Source organism: Kogia breviceps, chromosome 6 (genome assembly GCF_026419965.1).
Source record: "Kogia breviceps isolate mKogBre1 chromosome 6, mKogBre1 haplotype 1, whole genome shotgun sequence".
NCBI lineage: Eukaryota > Metazoa > Chordata > Mammalia > Artiodactyla > Physeteridae > Kogia > Kogia breviceps.
In genome coordinates, this window is record NC_081315.1 from 114,952,286 (window position 1) to 114,962,177 (window position 9,892).

The 9,892-nt window shown below is 35.5% G+C and overlaps 1 non-coding gene across 1 annotated transcript; it reads left to right on the plus strand.

Annotated features, from left to right (window-relative positions):
• The first annotated feature begins 8,055 nt into the window (after positions 1–8,055).
• On the plus strand, positions 8,056–8,128 carry TRNAG-CCC (transfer RNA glycine (anticodon CCC)). The gene has a single exon. It is a non-coding gene; the product is annotated as a tRNA-Gly (tRNA).
• The last annotated feature ends 1,764 nt before the right edge of the window (positions 8,129–9,892 follow it).

Here is a 9,892-nt window from a genome sequence, read left to right on the forward strand (position 1 = left end):
CTAGGGAAAGGCTGAATAAGAAGAGATAAGCTTAGGTCAAAAAGGCAAAAGGGGATGCGTTAGGGGAGTGTTTTGGGGTGGAGGTGGTGAGAAGGCTAAGCATGTTTCAGAAAAGGGGATCACAGAATCAATGCTATTCCACACAGTTAAGTGAAAGTGACACACTCAAAATCAATGACTAGCAAGTGACTGAGAATAAAAGGTAGGCTTTCTGATTCTACATGCATTGTTTCTTTCTCACTAGTTTTCCATATATATGAAAAATAAATAAACAAGATATGGAGCCTCATGAAAAAGAAAAGAAAAACCAAAGTACAATCACAAAATTTAAAATAAATTTAACGAAATTTAGCAAAGCCTCTGTTTGGTTGCAGAAATTCTATGTCCTCCTTCAATAATTAAAATAGTGCTAGATGCTATAAGCAGAAGGAACCTGAAACCTTGGTAACTTATGACAGTTATTTCTTTTTTGTTCATGTAAAGTCCAGTCAGAGGTGTGTAGTAGAGCGTGGCCACTTCTCCATGCAGTTATTCAGGAACCCAGACTGAGCAAGACTCATTTTCAATCTATGGCTTCCAAGTCTTTCTAGGCATCAATTCCTGTTGGTGAATTGGGGAAAAGAGAGAGAGAGTATATAACCACATAGAAGGTGTCTATGAGCCAAGCCTGGAAGTTATGTACATTATTTCATCCACATCTCACTAGTTAGATATTAGTCAGATGACAGCATTCAAAACTAAAGGAGACCAGAAAATGTACCTTAGTTTGTAGACTAGGAGAACAGTGAAATAACTTAGTGAACAGCTACCCAATCTGTGTTACATATTATTTATCCACCAGGACCTATTTATATAGTGCACCTATATTACCAGTGGTCATCTAATCAACAATTATTGCCATATTCCTTGATTTTGTAAGTTGTTTTGGCAAAAGACTTTGTCAGCACTCCTAAAGGTTGTGAAGGGGATTATTAGTTTACTGATACAACTAAAAGTTTTAAAAGAAGTCATTGGCTGTGTTGGCACCATTAAGTGATGTCCAGCTCATACTTAATAGGGCAAGTTCTCATTTCGGGATACAACAGTTTCCTTAGCTATATGTATACTTTCCTTCTGTGACAACATATCCAGGTAAAGCAAATGAGAAAGGATGCTGAAAGGCTTCTTCAGTGACACGGATTTGGAACTATTGAATAAGAGCAAGATTTCACAAAATGTTCTTGTAAAACACTAGTATTTGGATATACTCCAAAGGGGGAAAAATGGTTCTTTACTCATAAAAGTTTAGGAAATGATGAAACTCAAATCTGTCTCGAGTATTCACGATGCATATGAACATATTAACGATTATAAATAATCCTGCCATAAAGACATCTTTGGTTTTTATCTTAGCTTTCCTAACACTTGTCATGGATCATTGTGTTTTAGTGTCATATACTACTGTGATACATCTGTGGGCAAATCCCATCTGACTCCCGCTGCAATCAAACATCCTAGTTTCGAATGCCACGTTCTATGCTGAAAGATATTTTGTATTTATTAGTAAGAAAGCACTTTTCATATTAGTAATATTGTTTTGTAGCATTTTAAAAAATAGGTAGAATAAAATAGATCTAGCCATATTTTCACTTTTTATTCTTACTCCCTGCCTCATTTACCAGCAACCCTCGTACCAGTAGGGTAAACATTAATTTATATAGTTTTTCCTTCTTCTCCCTTAAAAAGACCTTGCATTATGTACACTTTTACTTTCTCCTTAGGCTACCAACTTCACTTGATGAATTCTGAAATTCTTTTTCTACTACCAATATTTCTTTATTTTCCATAGAAATCTTTTTCACTCTGGTGTTTACTTCTCTTCAGATAAATAATCTCGGGCCCTTTCCTCTACATCCACTTCTTCAATTTTGTTTTTATTTTTCTTTTGTACATTCTGAAACTGAACCAGAGAAACTGAACCATGTCAGAAAGAGTGCCTGAGATTGAGGTGACAGCATTTCTAACAGAGACTAAGAAGCCTTTTTTGGAAGGTGGGGACAATTTTCACTATCATCTAGGAATGGTAGATGCAACCACAAGATGGCACTCATTTGTTTTTAGTTTCTAATGATGAAAAATTTGTGATTTTATACTGGGATAGAAAACAAAAACAGAGCTTTCACTGTATTTCAAAAATGACCTTGCTTACTTTATATGCTATCATTTTTTATTATGTTTTATATGTACACAAAAATAAGTTCTACTGGATTTGGGGGATAGAATATTATGAAAGTATGTATGCTAAACATTATAGTACTTGAAGTAAGTTAAAATTTATTATTTATTTCATTAGGTACCTTTTTTAGGAAAACTATTGTGCTTGCTTTTTCCCTTCTCTCTTTCCCAGCATAGTTACCAGTAAACTCTAAAAACCTGTGAACCGATATTAAACATTGAGGTTCACTGATTTTGCGCCAGTCTATGCCAGTCCTTCCTTTTCTTGAGGGCTATCAGTCAGCACCACTTGTGCAGATGAGCTACTACCAATCTCCAGACAGTAGGTTATTTTTTAAATGACTCAAGAAAAACAAACAGTCCACTCAGTGGTGTTGGAGTATTCTTTATTCTGGTTAAACCTCCTAAGTTTGGATTAAGACCACAAGAAATCAAGACATTTCGGGGACCATATGGTGGTATTGGTTTGGCCCTCAGGAAATCAAAAGGAAACTCCAGTGTTCCAGGGGCTATTTAATCTATGAATTTACTGTAATTTGCTTTAACAAAGTAAGTCTTAAATTATCTAGAACTGTGCTTCCAGTGTGTAACAACTAGCAACATGTGGCTATTTAAAATAAGATTAATTAAAATTAAGCAAAATTAAATACTTCTTTAGTCACACTAGCCACATTTCAAGAGCCCAATAGACACATGTTAATAGTGGCTACTGAATTGGACAGAACAGATTATAGACTTCATTACAGCTGAAAGTTATCATGGACAGTGCTAATCTAGAGACTATTATTATTTCTAGTTCATATATGAATGACAAAAAGCTATAACTGCATCCTTGATTATTAGCTTCAACTTGTTTAAATCAGTCTGAGTTGCTTGGATATAAAATGCTTTTCTGAGCAGCTGTGTAGTCTATTGGAAAGACTATTGCATAGGGAGCTGGAATAATTGGGGTTTGGCCCAACTAGAGACTCATGATTATGAGAAGATAATTTGACTTCTTTAAGTTATTTTTATTTGTGGAAAATCAACCTATGAAATATGTGTAGAAAAGAGCAAGCTTGACTGCTATCATTAGTAAGGCCTGCTTAGAAGCTTGGCCTTGGACTGGCATCTGGGAACTTGGTTTTCAGGACAGTTCCCACCATTCCCTCATCAGAGTGGATCACTGGACCAAAAATGCTTGTACAAATAATATGGTTTATGCTGAACACCTGCTTTCTTTCTGGGAGTCTGGAATTTGTGTACATGCCAGGCAAAAGGTGCCTACAGGACTAGTCCCAAATAGAAACCCTGGTGCTGAGCCTAGCAAGCTTTCCTGGTGGACGAAATTTTGTTGTCCTAACTCATTTGTTGTCCTAACTCATATCTGGGGAAACTAGGCATATCAGCAGATGACTCTGGAAGCTTGTGCCTGGTTTCCACTGGACTTCACCCCATATGCCCTTTCCTTTTGCTGATTCTTCTTTGTATCCTTTTATTGTAATAAATCATAACCATGAGTAAGACTATATGCTGAGTTCTGTGAGCCCTTCTAGTAAATCATCAAACCTGGGGTTGATCTTGGGGACCTCATAATTACTTTGAAGTATGAAGTAAAAAGCTTAGAAATAAGTTTGAATTCCAAATAAGTTTCCAAATGCTTGCATATTATTGCTAGTAATCGTAAGGGATCTGGCCAAGAAGAAAAAAAAAATCAGACAGGAAAATATTTATTCAAAAAATAAAAAAATAAAATTGTTTAAAATGAAACTAAAAAGCTATGGACTCCTGAATAAATTATGTCTAAAAATGTTTAAGAGAAAATTGTTGTGATTTTGCTGATATTAATTGAGGAACACTTTGAATCCCAGCTGTATGTTGGGATTAGGGAAGATATAACCTGGTAAAAACAAAGGACCCCATGCCCTTCTTGGACTTTTGAGTATCCTCAGAAAAACTTCCAAAGCTGCCTGGAAATGTGAGCTGGAATGGCTAAGATAAGGATTTCAGTGAAACAGATAGCAGCCATCTCTCTTTGGATCAAGTTTAAAGAAACCGAAGAGTTCTCTTAACATAAGTCCCTGGTTGTGAATCTGTCTTTTTACACAGGTTTAAGTGACTGAAGATCTTAGACCTGCTACATTTGGGTGGATCTTGGCCGTGGCTGAGAAATATAGTCTTGGCTTCCAGTGCTAGGAGTGGGATCTGAGCTCTCTCTCCTTTATTTTATTTTATTTTATTTTTCATATTATCTCTGCATTTTTATTTTCTCCTTTATTTTAAAAGTGACTTTTATAAGCATCTTCTTGCAGCAAATGCTCTCTTAGCTCAAATATCAATCTTTACATAAACATGAAAATTTATCTTTCTCTTTGTTTTACAATTCAGTCATCTCTAAATTCCAAATGTCAACTCATCCTCTCTTCTCATTTCCATTTTTTACAGCATGGTCCCAGGAGAATAAATGCTTGGTTTCCTATAAAGGTAACTGATGACAGTACTTAGGCCTTCCTTCTTCCTTCTCCCTTTTTTCCATTCTCCGGAGTCCTTATTCAGACAACCAATTCCGGAAAGTCTGGATCAAAACACCCCAGGGTATCAAAGCATTTGAGGGCCTTAAGTTCATATGTGAATTGTTTCTAGGGAAGGCCCAAAGGTTGTCTTCATGACCACAGGGCCATTTAAAAGTGTAACAAAGGGGGAAAAGGAAAACAAGTATCAAACTTTATGGAGTCTACAATAGCATAGAGGGTAGGACCATAGATGTATGGAACCAGACTGCTTGGGTTCAAATTCCATCCTCTCGAAGTATTTCTGTTGTCCTTGGGCAATTTTCTTAATGACTCTATGCTGTGATTTCCTCATCTATAAAATGGGATAACAACAGCACCTACCTTATTGAGATGTTATGAAAATTAAATGAGTTAATATATGTAAATTTCATATAACACCTAGTAAGTGTTATATAAATATAGTGACCATCTAATTGAGCACCCAAAGTGGAGTGCATTTGAAGATGAAAGGGGGAATTATCAAGAATTATTCTAGGACAACAGGTGTAATATAAATTTAAGTGTTTGGTATTATTATTTTTAAATTTTACTTGAAAGCAAATTTAGGTTTTCAAGAAACCAGGTCTTCTACAGCTGGCATATTCATTGATATAAACTTGCTTCCTTATAAATGTTCAGAATATGATTTTAAAATAAATAAAATTACACCCTGTGTGATGGGACTGCAAAGAGATGAATTCAGTTGGGTCACACGAGCACACATTGAATTCTCAATCTTCATCTGAGATCTGAGAGACAATGCTTATTGAGGACAGGGAAATCTCTTCACACTTTATATAGGTACATGTTCCAACGTATGGAGGATGAGGTCCGAGAGAACTTTTTTGAAGGTGAAGTTAAATTAGATTTATACTGGACCAGCCAGTTATCAAAGCCACTAATGACAGCAAAGCAGGTGTGAGACAAACAATTTACCAAGCATTTTGGCCTTGCTGTCTTTTACGTGGATGGTTATGCCTTCTCCCAAATTATTTTATAACTATCAAGTACTAATGATGACTCAAACAATCTGACCTTTCACTTGATAAATATTGTTTCCTTCCATAGTAGTCCAACCTCAGATGTCATTTATGCATGCTTCATTCTGATAATTATTTCACAGTTACAACAAATATTTCTCATTTCTCTCTAGCTGTCTCATCTAACAGCTGTCTCAACTAACAGGCCCTTTCTTGGCACTTGACAGAAGAGGGAGAGAACCTTTTCTTAGGTGGACTGATTCCTCAAAATGTGTTCACTCTCAGGAGCAAGGATGGTAGATAATAATGAGACAGGCAGGGAATCAACAGTCCCAGAACTGAATGAAGAATTGACAAGTGTATCAAGGATGTGTAATCAAAACATGCCATTCTCTGCTAAGTAAAGTGTAGCTGAACAGAGCCAAACTGCATGCCTATTCTTCTAGATTTTCTTCTTTTTAAAATTTTCTTTATAATATAAGAGATGACCTACAGAAGAAGAAACAAGCAAAACTGATGACAAAGGAGGGGTTTAAAGGTTGCTAATGTTAGATGAGAATATGCCTAATGGGGAGATTGAGTCCCAGAAAATAGTAGAGAAAAAATAACTTTATGAGATTTTGAAAACCAGAGATTAACAAAAATGTTAATTCCAAAAATAGAAACTTTAATGGGCATTCTTAATATTTCTTAAATTATAAATTTTGATATTAATTGAATAATCTAGGCCATTTGTGACTATAAACTAAAACTCATTGTAGCATAGATTCAATTGTATGGCACGTCAAATCATGCTCCACTGTTGGCAAACAGAAACTAAAAATTAGAAGTGTGATATAGCACAGTTTATAACATTAGTCTTGTATTATAACTTGTTGATTGAGCACTTACTATATGCAAGGTATATGATAGATGCTTTTCCATGTGCTTTACATGTATTTTTTGCATTTGATCCTTATAGCAGCCTATGGAATAGGTATCATTATTGTCTCTAAGATACAGGGAAGTTAAGTCATTTGCCCAGGGTCTCACAGCTAGTAAGTGGAGGAGTAGAGGTTCATACTCCAGAGCTTATGTCCACGATTTTTGTTTAATTCTGACCTCAGCATCATTACGAGAAAGAGGTTCAACTCTGAACACATATCTTAGATTAATGCTAAATACTTTTAACACATAGCACAACAAAAACATCTGAAGGCAGGATGCCACAAAATCCTGCTTTTGTTGAACTGAATTACAGGTCTGATGTGGATTTAAAATAATTTTTGTGTTTATGGCTGTTTATATATTGTTGGTGTCGGCCAGAAATAGAATCAAGTATTAAGTATCAGGACCAAAGCCAAGTAAATTGAAGATGCCAGAAATAACTAAAAGCTCAGAATGAATTACACCAGTTCTTTAGGGCACTCTGGGGTATTTATAAAGGATGTTTCCAGTCCAGCTCTTAAGGCACTAAACTCTATATAAGGCATCAAATAAATAAATGTAGCACTCCATAATCTTTATTCAGTGTTGTCTGAGAAATGGTTTTCTTTCAGAGAGGCCAGCCTTTTACATTTGACCCAGAGTGTAGTCTATTGCTTTACAACTCACTTGTACTATATAGGCTTAGAATAAAATGCGTGCAGTTAGATAAGTACACATTTTCGCTGATTAGATGCCCTGAAACAGGCATCCACTGAAACAGTGGATTTAGAACCATTACTTTAATGCAATCTTATTCCTCCACCCAATGTCACAGATAAAAGCAGAGCTGCTCTGGAGGAAGAAAGGAAGGGGTGGGGGCCTGGAGCTCCAGGAGTGGAGTCTCCTTTTGACCTGTGCACTCAGATAGCCCCAAGGGTACCTACGTTACATGGCTAGGGCTCTCCACAACACAGTTTGAAAGTAGAACCCATGAAAATGTATGGAAACAAAATCAAACTTCAACTAAGAAGATTATACATTTTAAGGAGATAAAAATTTAACTGACTTTATTTAAGGCTCTATTTCACTGGATTTCTGCAAGTTCCCAAATTGAAGCTCTCTATTGCTGGGGTGGGGGGCAGGGGTGTTATTTTAACTTCTCTTTGAAGCAATGATATTACTATATCACTTGATAAACTTTATTTAAGCTAATTTTCAAGATCACTGAGGTGTCAGATCTCCATCTGCATTTTATGGAAGATCAAACAAGGAGCTTAGCTAGGAATCCTGTGAAGTACAATTCTGCCTCTGACTCTCCATGAGACTTTGAACTGTGGGACTATTTCAGTCTCCTAGGACTTTGTTTCCTAATATAAACATATAACATCATATATACTGTTCATTTAAAAGTTAATAAGGGGACTTCCCTGGTGGTCCAGTGGTTAAGACTCTGCACTCCCAATGCAGGGGGCCCGGGTTCAATCCCTGGTCAGGGAATTATATCTGCAGGCTGCAACGAAGATCTTGCAGGCAGCAACAAAGATCCCATGTGCCGCAACTAAGACCCGGCACAGCCAAATAAATAAATAAATTACAAAAAAATCTACTAAGAGTTCTTGGGTTTTTCAAAGAAAGCAATGATTTAAGATGAATTTGCATCAACTAGCATATCAAGTTTTAAAAAGGCTTAAAGGTGAATTTAATTGTGACCACTTTTTAACATTGGAGCATGTGGAGATGGTGCAGATTTAAGGCGAAAGAAAGTTTTTATCTTTCGCTACAGTGACTTACAGTGAAGACCACAACTATGATAAGACCAACGTAAATCAAAATACATACCAGGGTTGTGTCAGGAACCCAAAGGGGTGTCCTGTTGTCTCAGAATTATGGTTAAGCATCTGCAGTTGAGAACAACAGACTAATATTCCACATTTTTCCGTTCAGAGAAACTCAAAAGTGCTGCCACTTGCCAGCAGCGTGCTTGAGCAAACTAACTTCTGCTTAACTTTCTTACCTTATTGTGAGGATTAAAAGAGTTAGAGCAGTAAAGTGCTGAGAACAGTACTTGTTCTCAGCTCAAAAAGCTCAATAAGAGCTCAGTACAATGTAGTCATTATCATTATTGTTGATATTATTTTTCCTGAGGTTATTTTGGCTTGCTGAGAAGACAAACTTGGTCATAGCAGGAACTTATGTGATGTGTTCTATATTCTCCCTAGTAATTAATACCGTGCTTTTAAGACATTTTTCTAGCAAACTAAATAATTCTGGTATTTAATAATCTGAGTTTTAAGCTATATTCTTAAAATGTTTCATAAAACTGAACAGTTACAAGTATTATGGAGCAGCCCAAATAATAAACTTGGTGATACATATATATGAGTATCTATGATATATGTTCATATATACTCAAGGATATATATATATACACAGAGATTATACACACATATAATCACACAACTAGTGAATCCATCAGCTAGATGGTGGGGATAAGATTTATGTATAAAATCCATAGTATTCATATATGATAGGAATAAACTCTGAAAATATTATATCTTTTAAAAGCATTTACAATATAACAAAACAATAAGATAACTAGAAATAAATTGCAAACAGATATTCTAGTTTTACATGGATAAAATTATAAAATAGTTTTGAAGCATTTAAAGAGGAACTTGATTAAATGGAAATGTGTACTATGTTCATAGCTATGAAGATTCAGCATCATAAAGATTTCAACTCATCCACATTTATCTATAAATTCCATGTGACTTCAATTAAAATTTCAGCAGTGTTTTTCGCGGGATTTGAGAAATTTATTCCAAGATTAATATGAAAGGGTATAAGTCCAAAAACAGCTGAGTTAATTCTGAAGAGAAAGAAGTAGGAAGACACTCTCCTCATACTAGTTACCAAGACTTATTTATATACTTATAGGATGTAAACCACTATGGTGTTGGCTCAGGAAAGGGCAACTACATCAAAAGGACAAAAGAGAAAGCAGAAATGAACAAACAAAAAAATCACTCAGACCTTGTATATATGGGATATCAGTTCATGAGAGAAGTGTCATTACAATATGTCTAACTATGATAAATGCAAACTGCATATACAAATGTGAAAAAAAGATATGCATATATTGAATTCCATTTGATTAAAGACCGTATAACTTTCTGAAAAATATAAAGAATATCTTCATTGCATTGGGGCAGAGACGCTATCTTAAACAAGTCACACAAAAAGAATAAACCATAAAGGAAA